The following is a 15,164-nucleotide window of genomic DNA, read 5'->3' as shown; positions in this document are numbered from 1 at the left end:
TCCAACTGAGCCAAAAAGAGAAAGCAGGGTACTCCCACTGTAACCTCAGGAAATACCATAATACAATATTGACTGATTTTTCTAAATAACACAAGATCCATATAGCAGAGTCCAGCAGATGCCCCTTGTGGTCCAAAACATGATAAAAAGTAGAAAACCCTGAGAAATTCAGAAATATAATAAACAATCATTCTCCTAATCCTCTTTCCTATTCACATATCCTCCACACTTTTCATCTTTACCTCTCTTATGGTTCTTAGCAACTCCAGCTTCATGTTCTAAGAGGGGAAAAAACTATAACTCTAAATATAGTTCCTTTGGAGGAACATTACTATTGTGTTTCTACCACTTTTCTCTTCAATGTGTGAATCAACTGCTCTAGCCTGCAGCCCTTATTATCAGACAGTATATTTGCTCTAATTCTACACTAAAGAATACACAGAAATGCTCAATCTCTTAACATGGATTATACTTCATATCTGTACAACTGGAAGACTCTTTTCTCACACTTGTAGAGGACACAAATGAAGCCAGTCTAGGAACAGAACTGTGATAGATTGAAAGGAAAACAAAACCACAGCTCCGTATTTATTTTGCTTGTTTTCTACTTAATTTCTACAAAAGATATATGAAGGCCAAATCTTTTTTCTTGCTTTATCTGGAGCAAAATATACTTAACATTTTTGCTGCTGGAACAAATATGCCTGGGATGAGTAACCTCTTTAACAAGGATTCCATTCTCCTGAAGTATGCTGCTTTGTCACAAAACAAGAGTAGGTAGGAAAGGCATAGAAGCAGGGATATCTGTTATGGAAAGATTTCTTCCCATAATTGAGGATCTCAGTTGAAAACCAAATACAAATACTTGCAGGACTAGTGCAAGACACCCTTATGCAATGTTTCATAATAAAACCACTGAATTTTAAACAAAATTATTCTGTCTGAAAGCTATTTGTTATTCAGGTCTTTATTTTAGTGGGTAAAAATGAAACATCATGTCTACACATAGGCAACTAGAGACTGAACTGCAAAAAATTGTGAGAATAAAGTTTCTGCAAGCCTGTGGCATTCCTCATGGGCCCCAGTTCAAGGAAGCTCCTTTTTCAGATACATATACTTATCAGCTGTCAGGAATCAAGTCCTTTGTAAGGAATGGTAATATTTTGCTGTCTACAATTACCTAAATGTAGTGAATATGCATATAACTAGAATACTTAACTCATTAACACATTTCCTCTCCTAAAAAGGGAAGGGGGAGGGGAAGGAAAAGAAAAACATGTATTTAATTCTTACAAGGCTACATATATACTTGCTTACTTCTCAGGTTGATGACTAATCCTGCTAAGTGCTGAGAACTGCTGATAAATTCAGAGGACTATTAACTCCCTTTATAATAATCCTTATATAGCACTTCTTACCTTTGTCAAAGTGCTTGACAAAGCAGGTCAGTATAATTTTTTTCCATTTAACATCTGGTGAGACTGAGGCACCGGATGGTGAAATAGCTTGCTCACACTCTTTCAGCAGCCCAGAAGCAATGCCAGGAATTGAACCCAGGTGTCCACATTCAGTGTTATATCCATTAGACCACTGTGAGCATTTAGGCCTTCAGGAAAGATCTCTGTGTCTTGCAGAATGAAGCCCTTACAATGGATGTGATTTTGATCCGACTCTCATCAATGTATATCAGCAATAAGTCCCTGAAAGTTAATGAAGTGACTTCAGTACCAAACCAGTAACTAAGATCAAAACCAGGCCTAACAAGTAGAGCTCAAAAATGAGCAGTTAAAATTCTTCACAACCTGGCCTCCAAATCAATGAAACTGCTGTTTGATAAAAGATGCATTTTCAAAGAGCTACTTTGGAAATGAGTGTTGTGTGTGGGAATATAGCCATTTGTTACTGAGATCAGGGCACCAAACACCAGCCTGTCACTCTAAAATTCTATTGATATACATGTAATTGATGGAGTCTGGGTATAACATTTTATTGTAGTGACTTAAGCAATAGGTGACTTTAAACACTCTGACAAATTTTAAACTAATAAGGAAGATTATATTACCCATAAAACAGAAAAAATCAAACAAAAGATAAAAAGAAATGTGGTTATTACTGTAATTTCAATTTTAAAGCTACTTCTTGAATTCCAGTAATACATAGTTCATGCTGTAATAGGAAAAGAAATATGATAATAAGAGAGTTCTACGGGGTAGGAACTGAAGATATAACAAGATTCAGTGGCTGGAATTGGAACTATACAAATTCAGACTGGCAAAAAGTGTGCATTTTTAATAATGAGAATAATTAATCATTTGAGCAACTTGCCAAGGGAGGTGGACATTCCCCAGACATTTTGAAATCAAAATACAGTAATTTTGTAACTAAAAAGATGTTCTAGTCCAAACAGAAATTAATTTAAAGCAGTATTATGGCTTGTGTTACACAGGAGGTCAGATGAGATAATTGCAATGGTCCCATCCAGCCCTGCAACCTATGAATTTGTGAATAATCTGTTTCTCCTTCAGAACACTGTCATACAGTCACGTAATTTCCCCCTAAAAGTATCTATACAGTTATTTGTCAGTGAAAGCCCATTGTCTAGGGACAGAATCTGCATTTCTGTTTAGTGTGGCATAAAGTGGGAGAATGTTTCGGAAGCACTGTTGAAAAAGTAATCTGAGTACTCATAAATTTGATTATGCTGTGGCCTTTATACTAAGAGCTTCAGGTGCCCTCTATTGGCATAATAGAGGTACTGCAAGAAGGTATTGCTTTTTTAAAAAAGAGAAAAAACTTTTGAATATAATCTGTTTAAAACAAATATCTTAATTTATGAGAATCCTAAGAAGAGTTTGCTTCTATAAAAGCACTATCTTTCATGTAAAGACTCATTATATGATGCACTTCATCATTAACTTCTCATGTAGCGTCAGATTATGCATCTCCATTCTTTGTACTCTCCAGATGAATATTGGGTTTTAATGTGCTACTTCAAGAAATATATGTACTTAAAATCAATATACTGGCATGAGAAAATGAAGATTTATAATTCACAGAAAGTTAGGAGCTTAATTTAAATATATGCATATACCAAACTGTCTCTATGCCCTTCCATAGTATGGCAATTCACTCAATGAAATACTTCTTTCTTGTTGCCAACTACAAGCATATTATGATGGATCCAAATCATACTTTTTAAAGATATGCATAAGAAAGCATGATTTTTTTATGATGTCACTTGTGCACAAATTTTATGCATTTTATTTAGCATTTATTTTCTCAGCATATGGCACTGGCAGATCTGATTGTAGGTGGTACTTCTTTCTCCATGTGTCTGGCTATCCTAGAACAAAATTCTAGCTATGCAGATCAATAATGTTCTGTTCTCTGAAATCTGGCTTCAGAAATTATTCCTTACTTTTTGTTTATATCTGGTACACATTGTTATACTTTACAAAGGTATAAACAAACTCCCTGGCCATTTCTTTTTCCCACAGTTACGCTGATCCCCTTGCCACCTGCAAATAATATCTTCATGGTTCTTGTTCAGGAGCTAAACTTTTATGTGCACTAGGTGCTAAATAATCTAGGACAACAGTTTGATTTGATGTCAGTTTTTAACAATTAGCATTTAAGGGCCACATGAAGTTATACCACTGTTGAAGTTATGCAAAAGAAGGCCATTGAGCAATGCACTTTAGGACATGTAGGATGATGGTTGGAAGGAGAACAGGTAGTAGGACAATGATTATTCTTTGGATCATACTTTTCATAGTGAATAGAACAGCACTGTAGCTAAGACTAAGACGAGGTGGTGGGGGTGCAACTGGGGGACATATTTGACAAATCATGGATTTACATTAACAAATGCACCAATGTCATTCAGCTATTTTCAGATATATTCTCATCACTCACCAGGCAAGGCAATTTCCACTTCTTAGATCATATGAACACCAGCAGAGAGATTAACAAGTCAGTTCTTTACTTTTATAAGCACACAGCCCTGTTCAATCCTCATGGGGGTGCTTCAGTCAAAGACCCTTTTCAAATTGGTATAAGAATAAGGTTTGAAGCAGGAAGTGAATACAGCTCATGCCATCCATTTTCACTATCAATAATAACAGGAACAGCCTCTGTATCCATTTGTTGGTGTTGATGTTATCCTTGAAAGGATGTGCTGCAATTACAGCTGCAATTAACTGAATATAGAGTATGAATGGCTATAGCAGTTCCAAATTTAACATGAATAGTGGCACATGCAGACTGAGGGCAATGGGCCACACTGTTGCATCAATTTTTAATCAGAACTCTCCAGTTAAGTCAATGGAGACAACTGCTTACAAGTCAATAGTATAGTATGACCCAGTAGCTGGATCTGATCCACATGCTCAAAGGGTAGTTGAATTCAAGTAGATTGGAGCATAAGTAATGGAGGTTGCTTTCAAGCTCTCTGAATCCTTTGGCTTCCTGTAAAAGAAAAAAAAAACCCAACACAGCTACAAACTCCAGAGCTGATGGTTGAATTAGGCCACATTTATATATACATTTCCTATGTAGGATGCAATGAATTATTCATGACGTGGTAAAGGACTAAATAAGGTAGGGCAAAACGAGGCATATTTTTTTTCAAGCAGATAGGAGATTCAAAAAATGGACTTAATGCTCCACAAATAGCTGTGGAGTAAGTATAATGTTACTTACTCCACAGCTATTTGTGAACATTATACATTATTTTTCTATTTCCTTCGTACACTGTGAAAATTCATGTGTTTGGTTTCTAAACAAAATGGGCTTCCCTATATACATTAGCTATACACTGCAAGAACCTTTAAAACTAACTAAAGTTAGTTCAGTATTTAAAGTATTTGCAAGATTTTTCATACTAATGTAACCCTTCTTCCAGGTACTGTTTGGCAGCAAAAAGGACCAGGTTCATATTTTGGGGTAACTCATAAACTATACCAGTGGCTCAAATTCCCACTAAGAAATCTCAGAACACTAAATTTGCCAGGGCATCCCATATAAATGAAAAACACCAAAAAACCCTCCTCCTTTCAAGCATTGTAAGCACAAACACCCACATTTATTATAGTGAATAAAACAAAAGAAAATAAAATATTAACTGTAATTTTAAAACACTATTAACTACAAAACAAAGTCTATAGGTGGCACCCTCTTTGGGAAGGCTTCACCCATGCCCAGGCAGTTTGAGACATGGGGCTCCCCAAAGGGTAGTTCTGGGGGCCTGCACCCCTATACCTGCCCTTCAGCAATGGGCTGGAGATGGGGGCCCACACTGGAGAGTCATATGAGCTATTCATTGGGTTCACTGAGCCATTGGGAGCTACATGAGAGCATGGATCCTTCTGCCTCGCAAGGGGCTCCATTGCTCCTGGAGAAGTGGTATAGTGCTGATCTTTTCTCCCAGGGAGAAGCTGGTGGGGGGAGTGCCTGCAGCTCCAGCCAGTATGCACACACCCCAAAATATCTGGGGTGGATTATACGGCCTGCTGAAACAAAACTGCAGGACAAACGTCAAATGGAGCCAGGTTGATTAATGGCTACAGCTGGCCTAACCACACAGCTTGACTGGAGCAGAAGACCATCAAAAGAAACAAAGGAAAAAAGCCAGGCCTGGCCTCTAGTCTTGGGCTGCAGGTAGTTTGGGTCCACAGCTCCACTGGGAACAGAAAGCTGCAAACCTCAACCCAAGCCCAAGGCTGGCAGGATCAGAAACTCTCAGGTTTCAACCCTGTTTAAAAATTCCAGGCCTAATTTCTGGCCAGCCAACCCAAGGAACAAATACTCTCTTCCCCAGTATTAATCTTTTAAAACCTCCAAAAAAGGGGTGGGGGGCTGCAAATTCCTTCTCCCTTCGATGAGTCTTCACTCTTCAGCAGTCTCAAGTGGCTTCTTCTCCTCCCCAAACCAGCCTAGCTCACTTTATATCCTTCTGCATAATATCACCCTGGCCTTGTCCAGTCAGGGAGTACCACTCTCCAGTCTTTCTTCCAACCAATCTGCCTGAAGAATCTTCTGCTTCCTCTGGCCAATGAGACCAGAGGGTTTTATATATTTTGCCCAGCTATAGGCCCCAGCTTGCCATGTGCTGAGCACATGGCCAAAACAACAGGAGCCATCTTGCTCACATAAAAACACATACACACAAACCCCCCCACAATACACAACCCAAGTGTGTACATGTGGGGGGGGGAGGCGGTGTTTCACTAATTTAGAGAAAGAAGAAAGACTCTAAATATATGATATCTTGTATAGACAAAGCAGATAGGAAGGGAGCTGAATCTACTGGTATTTACTTGAAAGATTAGTAGCCCTATATCTAATGATCTTCTTAGAAGTAGGGTAGCCATGACTAAAGTCCCCAAAATGGAAGAAATGACTTACAAAAAAGAAAAGAAAAGACCTTTCAGAGTAGATTAACTGGCCTACTGCACAATGAATAGTTCAACCTGCTTTAAATAGAATCAGAAAAAACTAGGGCTGGAAGGGACCTCCAAAGGTCATCTAGTCCAGTCCCCTGCCTGAGGCAGAATCAGACCCATCCAAACCAGCCTACCATCTGTTGTCTGTCCTATTATTAAGACTACACAGTCAACCCTGACACAGTCACAATGAATAACACCCTAACTTGCCACAAGTAAAGCAGGGAGCCCACAGTGGCCAATGTCCTGCTACTGTGAAGTTTATTAAAATGAACTCAAGAGTTTCAAGGAAGAGGGCCAAGCCCCCTGCCACAAAGGGAGGTATTACAGGGACCCAGAGGTTTCTGTTACTGTAACAGATGCTGCAGCGGCTAAGCTAGCTGGGTGGGAGCTGGCAGGCAGACGGTAACAACAGCATAGGAGTGGAAGCTACAAGCAGCTGAGCTAAGCCACAGCATGGAAAGGCAGACTGGTCATCAGGCCCAAAATGGAAACCCTTTTTGGGAAGCCAAAGAGCCACCTGACAGGGAGGGTTGAGGCGCTGGAGATATGTAAGGCCAGTGCCTGAGACCAAGAGGTCAGTCTGGCTCCACAAGCTGCATAGAGAGGAGCTCCTAAGCAGGATGGCTGTAGGAGAGGGGATTGATTGGCACCCAAGATGCTTCCAGGAGCTGCAAGTAAAGAGCTAAGAGGGGTTTATAGCTTACAGGGAAATTATGATCCACTGTGGGGTGAGTTTTTGTTATAGGGCCAGTGGGATTATGTTTATGTTCTGATTAAGAACTGGATGACTGGGTTGTGGCATGGAGGCCAAGGAGGGGTGCCTGGTGGGCACTCAGTAGCTGGAAGCCTAACCTAACCCTCAGGGACCCAGAGGGCTGAGACAGGGCTACAGCCACTGTGTGAGGGCCAGGGGCCCAGAGAGTGCAAGGCTGAAGCCAGAGCAGGCTAAGATGAGGGCCAAAGTCCAGGGAGGCCCAACACCAAGGGCCCAGAGAAAAGAAAGGCCCTTGCCAGGACCAGGGGCCCAGCAGACTGATGACAGACAGGCCAGAGAGCCCAGTGCATATCTTAAAGTAACATCTGAGAAGCATGGGCATGGCTGTGGCAGCAGAGGAGGTCACAAATATCCCTTTAGGCAGCTGATGCCCTGAGGCACTGATGTAGACGGGGAAGGGGCACTTAGGGCTTTCAGGGCAGGACCGGAGTCATCTGGGTACGGAAAAGACCCGCTGGCCAAAAACAGGCTAGGACTCACTGGGACTCTCAGGCAGCCTCCCTTTTTCCAACAAGATAATTCCATCAAGGCATGGCGGGTGAGAGGAAAAGGAAGGTTACCCCAAGTAACTGGAGTGGGGCAGGAGTTGCAGCCACCAGGAGGTGTCACTCCTGCCCCTGTGGCCCAGTCCTGCTACAGGAGGCAAAACCACTCACAATCCATACCAGTCTGAACATGGGGTAAAATTGCTTTCTGATCCCAAGTGTGGCTACTGGTCTGATCCTGAGCGCAGGGGGCAAGATCTTCTAATCAGGAACCTCCAGATTTAAGTCCTAGAAGGAGCACTGGCACACCCCAGTTAAAAACCCCAGCCTTGGAAGCAGGCAATACACAATGCTTCTGAGGAAGGCAGAAAAACCCCCTGACACACAGAGCAGCAGGAAGGGGAAAAAGGTCCTTCCTGGCCCTATGTGGCTATCAGCAAAGCCCAGAAGCATGGGAAATACCTGTAGAAGAACATAGACACAGCTACTCCAAGACTGAACAGGAGTTGGATTTTTTTTTTCTAATTTGTTTGATGTAAGATGCATTACAAGGTGAACATGTATTTAAGGGCCAAATCAGAAGTCAGTGGAGTCAAGCAGAGTGTAAACAAGGGCAGAGTGTAAACAAAATTTGGCTCCCAGGTCAAGCCTTTTTTTAAAAAATGGTTTAACAAACCTCTTGTTACAGTGAGATTTTCCTATTCAGTCAAAACAAAATCCTTTGTTCATCTTTCAGTTTCATCATTCCAGAAGGCTGAATAATTGTGAAAAAAACATGGAACTGCTTAGAGGATTTTATATTTTGCCTAAACATTGTTTCATGAGCTCATCTGATATTATGTAACAAAGTATACAAATTCCCAGCAAATACACCACGGCTGGTAACAGTTAAACAGGGCTGATTGTGGAACTAAATTCTTGCTTGTAGACTTCAGATGTTATGAAATTCTTCATCAGCAGTGAGTTTAATCCATGTCAGAATCCCTGTCTATCTACCCCACTGATATAAATATATTTTTCTGTATGATTCCTATAAGCTATTGATACAAGTATCCTTATTTCCTTAGCAATTCATGGCAAAACTTGTGTTTGCCAAGTAAATAGTCTTACCCATATTGGGTGCATCTTTTAAAGCTAGAGAGCCAATCTTTTGGGCAGGCATGCCACAAATTAGCCCTACACCTCCTCAAGTGCTACTCCAATCCCATTCCTCTGCCTGATCTGCTCTTTGAACTGTGCTCCCTGACCAAGCTGCTGCTCTGCTTTCTGCTTCCTGTCCTGTGATCCCTGCCTGATTTGATGTTCTGATCTCTGCTCTCTGCCCCATCTGCCACAGTACTTCCTGTCCTCTCCCTGGTCTGCTGCATGCTAACAGAGACTGTCCATGTCACTTGTGCCACAGGTTGGCCACCTCTGTTTCAAAGTATTCAGTACAGAGTATTTGATCACATCACCATTATTTCTTGCTTTCTGAAATATCATATAGTAGTACTGGCAATTCTGAATATTCAAATTGTAAGTCAGGACCCCCAAATCATGAAGATGTGTTAAAAATTAATGTTAAAAACTAATATGTTTTGTGGGGTTGTCCCTTGGTGTCTAAGTGTTTAAGGTTCACATTGTTTAGATGTTTCTGTGACTGTGAAAACTTCCTTTGCTTGTATTAAGGAAATTCAAGAATCTCACTTAATCAGCTGACTCCAGGACTCAACATTTTGAAGAGGATGACAGCCTGGTCCCATTTAGATCAATGGAAGCTTTACCACTGATGTTTATAACCAGGATTTCACCTGCAGCATAATGACATTGATAAAGTCATGAGAGCTGGCAACACTGATACAAGTAGATGTTTTTCAGGTGGGTATCAGGAACTAGTTATTGCTATTGTTTAGAGCTTGCAATGATTAATATGTCCACATTGAATCCTGGGGCTTAACAATGTGCCTCAGGCTGCATCTTCAGCAGAGGTGTAACTAAACTGTTGTGTGTTCTGGGTGACAGCAGCAGCTGCTGTTCTTGCACCCCATCTCAGTCGGTACCCCAGAGCTGGTGTGCGACTTGCCTAACCCTAGTTCTACTTCTGGCCTACAGGGTAAACTTACTGTGCTTGCTAACAATGCCTTCAAGTACATTGTGCTGTTCTTGTCAGGCTGGCTCATAAACAGGAAACAGAGTACCTGTGTTCATATGGTACCATGGGCAGGATAACTAGCTATGTCACTCAGCATCACTAATTAGTCTGAAGGGCTGCGCTGATAAGATTATATTGCTTCTGGTTTAGAAGGCAGCACACTCACAGCAGTACATGTGCTGTTAGACACTGTAGGTTTACAGTATGGGTAAGCCCTGAATATCAAAGATCCAAATTCTGGCCTGGTTACAGCTCTGTTGAAAACGGTAAAGTTACATCAGGGATGTATTGGCTTTGGAAAGTATGTTTATGCTAACTGTAGTCAAAAGAAAGGGTATGGTCAAGGCTCTCCTGTTACTTAATTAACAATGGAAAAGTTACATTTAGTGTTTATAGTGTTTATACAAATTGTCTCTTCATATCCTTGAACAGATCATTTTCCAAATATCTCACTATTGAAGTAAATAAAAATCTTCTGTATGCTTCTGTAGCTGAGAAAAAGAAGTGGAATCACAATAGCAGCTGATCAGCTTTCTTCTTCCTTCTTGAATAAAAGTCAAGGAACTATCCTATCTTTGTCAATGGGAATATTGCTAACTTAGTGTCACACAGCCCTGATTGAGCTGTCCCACTCACACTCTTACTTTGAATAGGCTGCAACATTTTTACTTTCTTTGGTCCTTCCAGCACAGTTCAAGGAAAATGGTATCCTACAGCTCAGCTGTACTACATCCCTGGGACCAGTGCTGAACACATGAACTGTCCCAGTAGGTTAAGCATACCTTATTCTAGAGCTCTGTGATACTTGAAGCAGACACATGGAGTTGATCCTGCTCACCTATTTGATGCCAAATCACAATCCTATCACATCCTGTTTTAGTCTCTGAAAATTTAATACAAGTATATTTTTATCTTAACCATAAAACTAAGTCACAAAAGCAGCAAACAGGAGAACCTGCCCACTTTTCATGAGAGTTACAAAAAAAAGTCCAATCACTCCTTACTTTGTATAGCAGGAGGAATAAGCAGATCTATACAAAATAATTAACACATGCATATCCATGTCTCAGTTTCCTCAGTCTTGAGCATCCATTGATCTTGGGTAAGAGGCCTTAAGTCACCTTTTCACTCAACTTCTATCACAATTCATAAAGTATACATCTGTCTGTCTTTTCTCAGTAGTCATTTCCTTTTTCTTTCTTGAATGGTCTCACAATTAAATGAGGTCCCTTCACTAAAAGTGAATGGTTCTTGCTTCTTCTCTCCTGCCCAAGCAGTCTATGTCTGTATGAGTCTTCCTGACTTCCTCATTGTCATTAGTTTTACTAGGTCGTCAGTTTTCCCAGTTGACCACAGGTGATCTATCGCCTAGTTGCTACCTCTGTAGAATTCTTTTTGAAAAACTGATTTGATCTTTGTGATAACCAGCTCTTGGTATAACAGGTTTTCCGTGTTCATTTAAAAATCTTCTTTTGTCACCATCCCAACTTAAAATGATTCTATTCCACCATCTCCAAATACTGAAAATCCATTGATGCATCTATCTGGTAGCATACCACCATCTTACCCTTAAGGCTGCATCACAAACACAGCATGTAGGAAAAGGAGCACCCACATTTTGTATTAATTACCACAATGGAATAGATTTGCACTTAAGCACCTAAGTGGGTTGCAGAGCAGAATGGAAGGTTTTTTTCCCATGCTTCTGGTCTTTTCATGGTATGTGTTATATCGATATATCTAGTCTTAGTTGCCACATGGAGCTATGAAGGAATTTTTCCCCTTCTGTTGCTACAGGTCCCAGGGTTTTGTTGTTGACTTTTTTTTCACCTTCTTCAGTAGCACTGGGTAATGGCTGCACCCAAGGCTGGGTATTTAGACTGGGGTGTACCAGTGCTCCTGCTGAAAATAAAACTCAGAGGTTCCTGGTTAGAAGGTCTTGCCCTTCCACTTAGGATCAGACTGGTCGCCACATTTGGATCAGAAAGGAATGGGCAGATTGGTATGGATTGTGGGAAGTTTTGCCCTCCCCTATACTGGGGGACATGGCCCTCTTCCTTGGATCTCAAGTATATTTTAACAACTCTTGCAGCATCAGGACACTAACAGCTATTGTCCCTCTGCTTTATTTGTGGGAGGTTAAGATGCATCTAGTGTCTCTGGGCACTATACCTTGTAGTAGTGTGTCAGGGTTGATTGTGTAGTTTTAGGAAGTTTAGACAAGGACTTTTAAGGGAATGTTTGGCAGAGGGGGTTAGACCAGATGACCTCCTGAGGTCCTTTCCCGCACTACTTTTCTGGTATTTTATGATTATACTTACGTGCCTAATAGGTAGACTAGAATCTGGCCCAAAATTGCTAATGGCCAAATGTCAAATTTTCTCAGGATATGAAAATTGTTTTCCAGTCAGCTTTAATTAGGACATAGGATCAATGGAAATTGTAATAACTTATGACTGAGAAAAATGTGATATTTCACTGGTCTTGAACATTTAATCAATGATTGAATTCATTCAATTTACGTTTATTTAAGGGATCAGAAACCAGATGTTTTGTCTCATTCATTTTGTCATATATGATCAGAAAGGTATTTTATATGAAAAACCTAGAAAACCTGATTTCTGACAACTGAACTAAGTCTAGATATATTCATATACCATATGCCATGAAATGTCCACTAATGACTGAGGCAGACATTCTGGAGCTGGTCTAAGGAAATCTTTTAGGTTTACTAAGGTCAAAGATTACTATGAAGGTAGAAAAGCTATTTCCCAGTGAATCAAAGTGGGTTTATCAGAAAAGCTAAGAAAGAAAAAATACTCATCTGATGATAAGATAATTCAATAAATACCTTTACAAACCTATGACTTTATGATAAATCTATGCTTCCTTAATAAAATATTTAGATCAGATACAAAGATTGCAATTATATTAAAGAGATTACAAATTTAAAAGATATTCATCATGAAAAAAGTAAGTAACACACTTCACTTCATATCCGTATCTGCATATTGCAAAGGCTGTCTGTTAGACAAAAAGAAAATACACTGTCTCATTTAGAAATGTGAAATTCTTTAGTCCCAAACTTGCAGTCAATGTAACTTGGTCTAGGTCATGGTTTAAACGTAGACGCGAACTCAGATGTATCTAGGGCCAAAAAAATGTGGGCACTGTGAACATCTTGTTGAACTTTGAAGGTAAACTTACTTTGAACTTTGAAGGTAAGCTGTATGTGAACAGGTTTGAAATCTGAGACAGTGTTTTTCATTGGGTGACTTTCATTCCTACAAGTTACATTTTAGATTCTAGCTAACAAGTGTATGGATGATGCATAACCCAGAAACTAGATTTCTGCAAGATCTATAGAGTAAGGGAAAAAATAGCAAAAGTGAGGTTTTTTGTTACTTAACTTATCAAATATATTTCTGTAACTACAAGGAACAAATCTGCTGAGTAAGAAGGTGTAATTTTAAATATTTACAGTTTTATACAGTTTAACTAAAATTACCATCTAAGCATTCTTTAAAAGGTTGCATTTTTTCATGACAGATTTGAGAACTTGAGGAGTTTGTAGTGACTTAGGATGACATCCTGAATTAAGGCCAAGTTTTTGTTAGGTCAGCTGTTGCTTACTCATGTTTATAGAGAGGGTCCTCCTCAAGAGGCTTGGCAAACCCTGTGACCGTTTAACTCTTTCATTGTCTTACAACGTTGATATTCATCCAGGAAGAAGCATGAATGTACATGTTTCTGCCTCTCTAAAGCTAGTGTGAAATACTACTTTATTTTCTTGGTGTGCACAAAGTTAGGACACAAGGTAAGTGACAGTTGACTGTCCTCCTAAGAACGTGTTGTTTAAGAAGTGTGTGATAACCACAACCATGAACTAAAACACCTTCTCTGAGGCAACTGAGAAAGAATAAACAGTTGTACATGAACTGCCCTTATGGTATGAAACTTCAGAGATCTTCAGAGATGCCACTACTGTTTTTTTTATTGGTAAAGGAACTTCATGATTTTTGGCTAATAATGTTCAAGTTTAATCTCTGAAGAGTAGGAGGTGTCAAACCTTGGAATAATGCTGGTTCATCTAGTCATTTTAACTGAAACAGTGAGCTGCGAAGGGGACAGAGGCAGTTTCAGTAAGAATAAAAGTATATTGCTTCAAGATTTTTGTTGTGGATTTAAAGTCCAATCATTCTTATTGCTGAAAATATAAAGAGCTAAACAAGAATGCTGAGCAAATATTTCACATCATTAACTAGATGAATTTAGCCATCCCGGAGGCTGGTGATTTATACCTGATTAAAAGAAGGTTCCCTCAAAATTGTTAATTTGTCAAGAGGGTTTAACCAATTTTGTTTTCAAAATATTTTACCACTGTGGAATAATCAAAGTTTTTTGCAATGATTCGGTCTTGTGTATCCATACTGTTTTGAGGAGCTGTTATTGGTTAGGTTTGTTGCCTAACTGGATGGCTGTGCAATATCCCCAGCCAAAATAGCCGTGTGAGTCTAACACTTTCAGGGAATACTTGCACAAATGACTTTGCAATTCATTTTCTGTGAGCAAGTGCATAAGCTGATTGCACAAACATGTAAACAAAAAAGAGCATGAACACTGTTGGAGTGAATGCATTTTAAAAATACGTATGACTGATTCACATTGCTGCTTGGAAAGTTATTTACTAACATATTGCTCTAGAAGTGATGTTACCTGCTGTATTATTTCTATTTGTGATTCCTTTTACAGAAGCATGGCTTCTGGGAAGTGAAGATTCTGAATGAGTGCTTCAGCATTAATAATTCTTGTAATGTTATTGTGACTAGGGCTAAGTATAGACAATCAAAAAGTCCAAGACTGAATCGATTCAGTCTTTGCAGGTTAGTCCTGCAGAGATTACACTGAGAAACTACTAGACAGACATTCCCTTTCAATTCAGGAAATCCAGCCACATGCCACCAGGGAGTGCTACAGTACAGCTTTTTGGCACATAGCTAGCATCATCACATTGCTTCCTCTTTGTGCTGCCCCTGAGATCTCTGGGATTTGCAGTCCAGAATCACAGAAGCAGGACTCTGCAGGGTTGCTCATCACTTCCTTCTCCTGGTCCAGCTGCCTCTGGGATTTGTAGTCCACAGTTGTAGCCAGAAGTAAGTTTTTAGCCAGACAGAGCAGCTCTGTACTCAGGCAACAAAAGTTTAACACCCCACCCCTCCCCGCAAGGCCTCAGACCCTAGCCAGGGTTTGCTGGGGTGGGGGGCAGTCCCTGTCTTCCCCTCCCCCCCACACACACATACTCTTCTCTGTTGGAGCAGACAGCACAG

The sequence above is a fragment of the Crocodylus siamensis genome, chromosome 2 (assembly GCF_052110815.1).
Source record: "Crocodylus siamensis isolate JL-2025a chromosome 2, ASM5211081v1, whole genome shotgun sequence".
NCBI lineage: Eukaryota > Metazoa > Chordata > Crocodylia > Crocodylidae > Crocodylus > Crocodylus siamensis.
Note: the sequence above shows the minus strand (reverse complement) of the source record.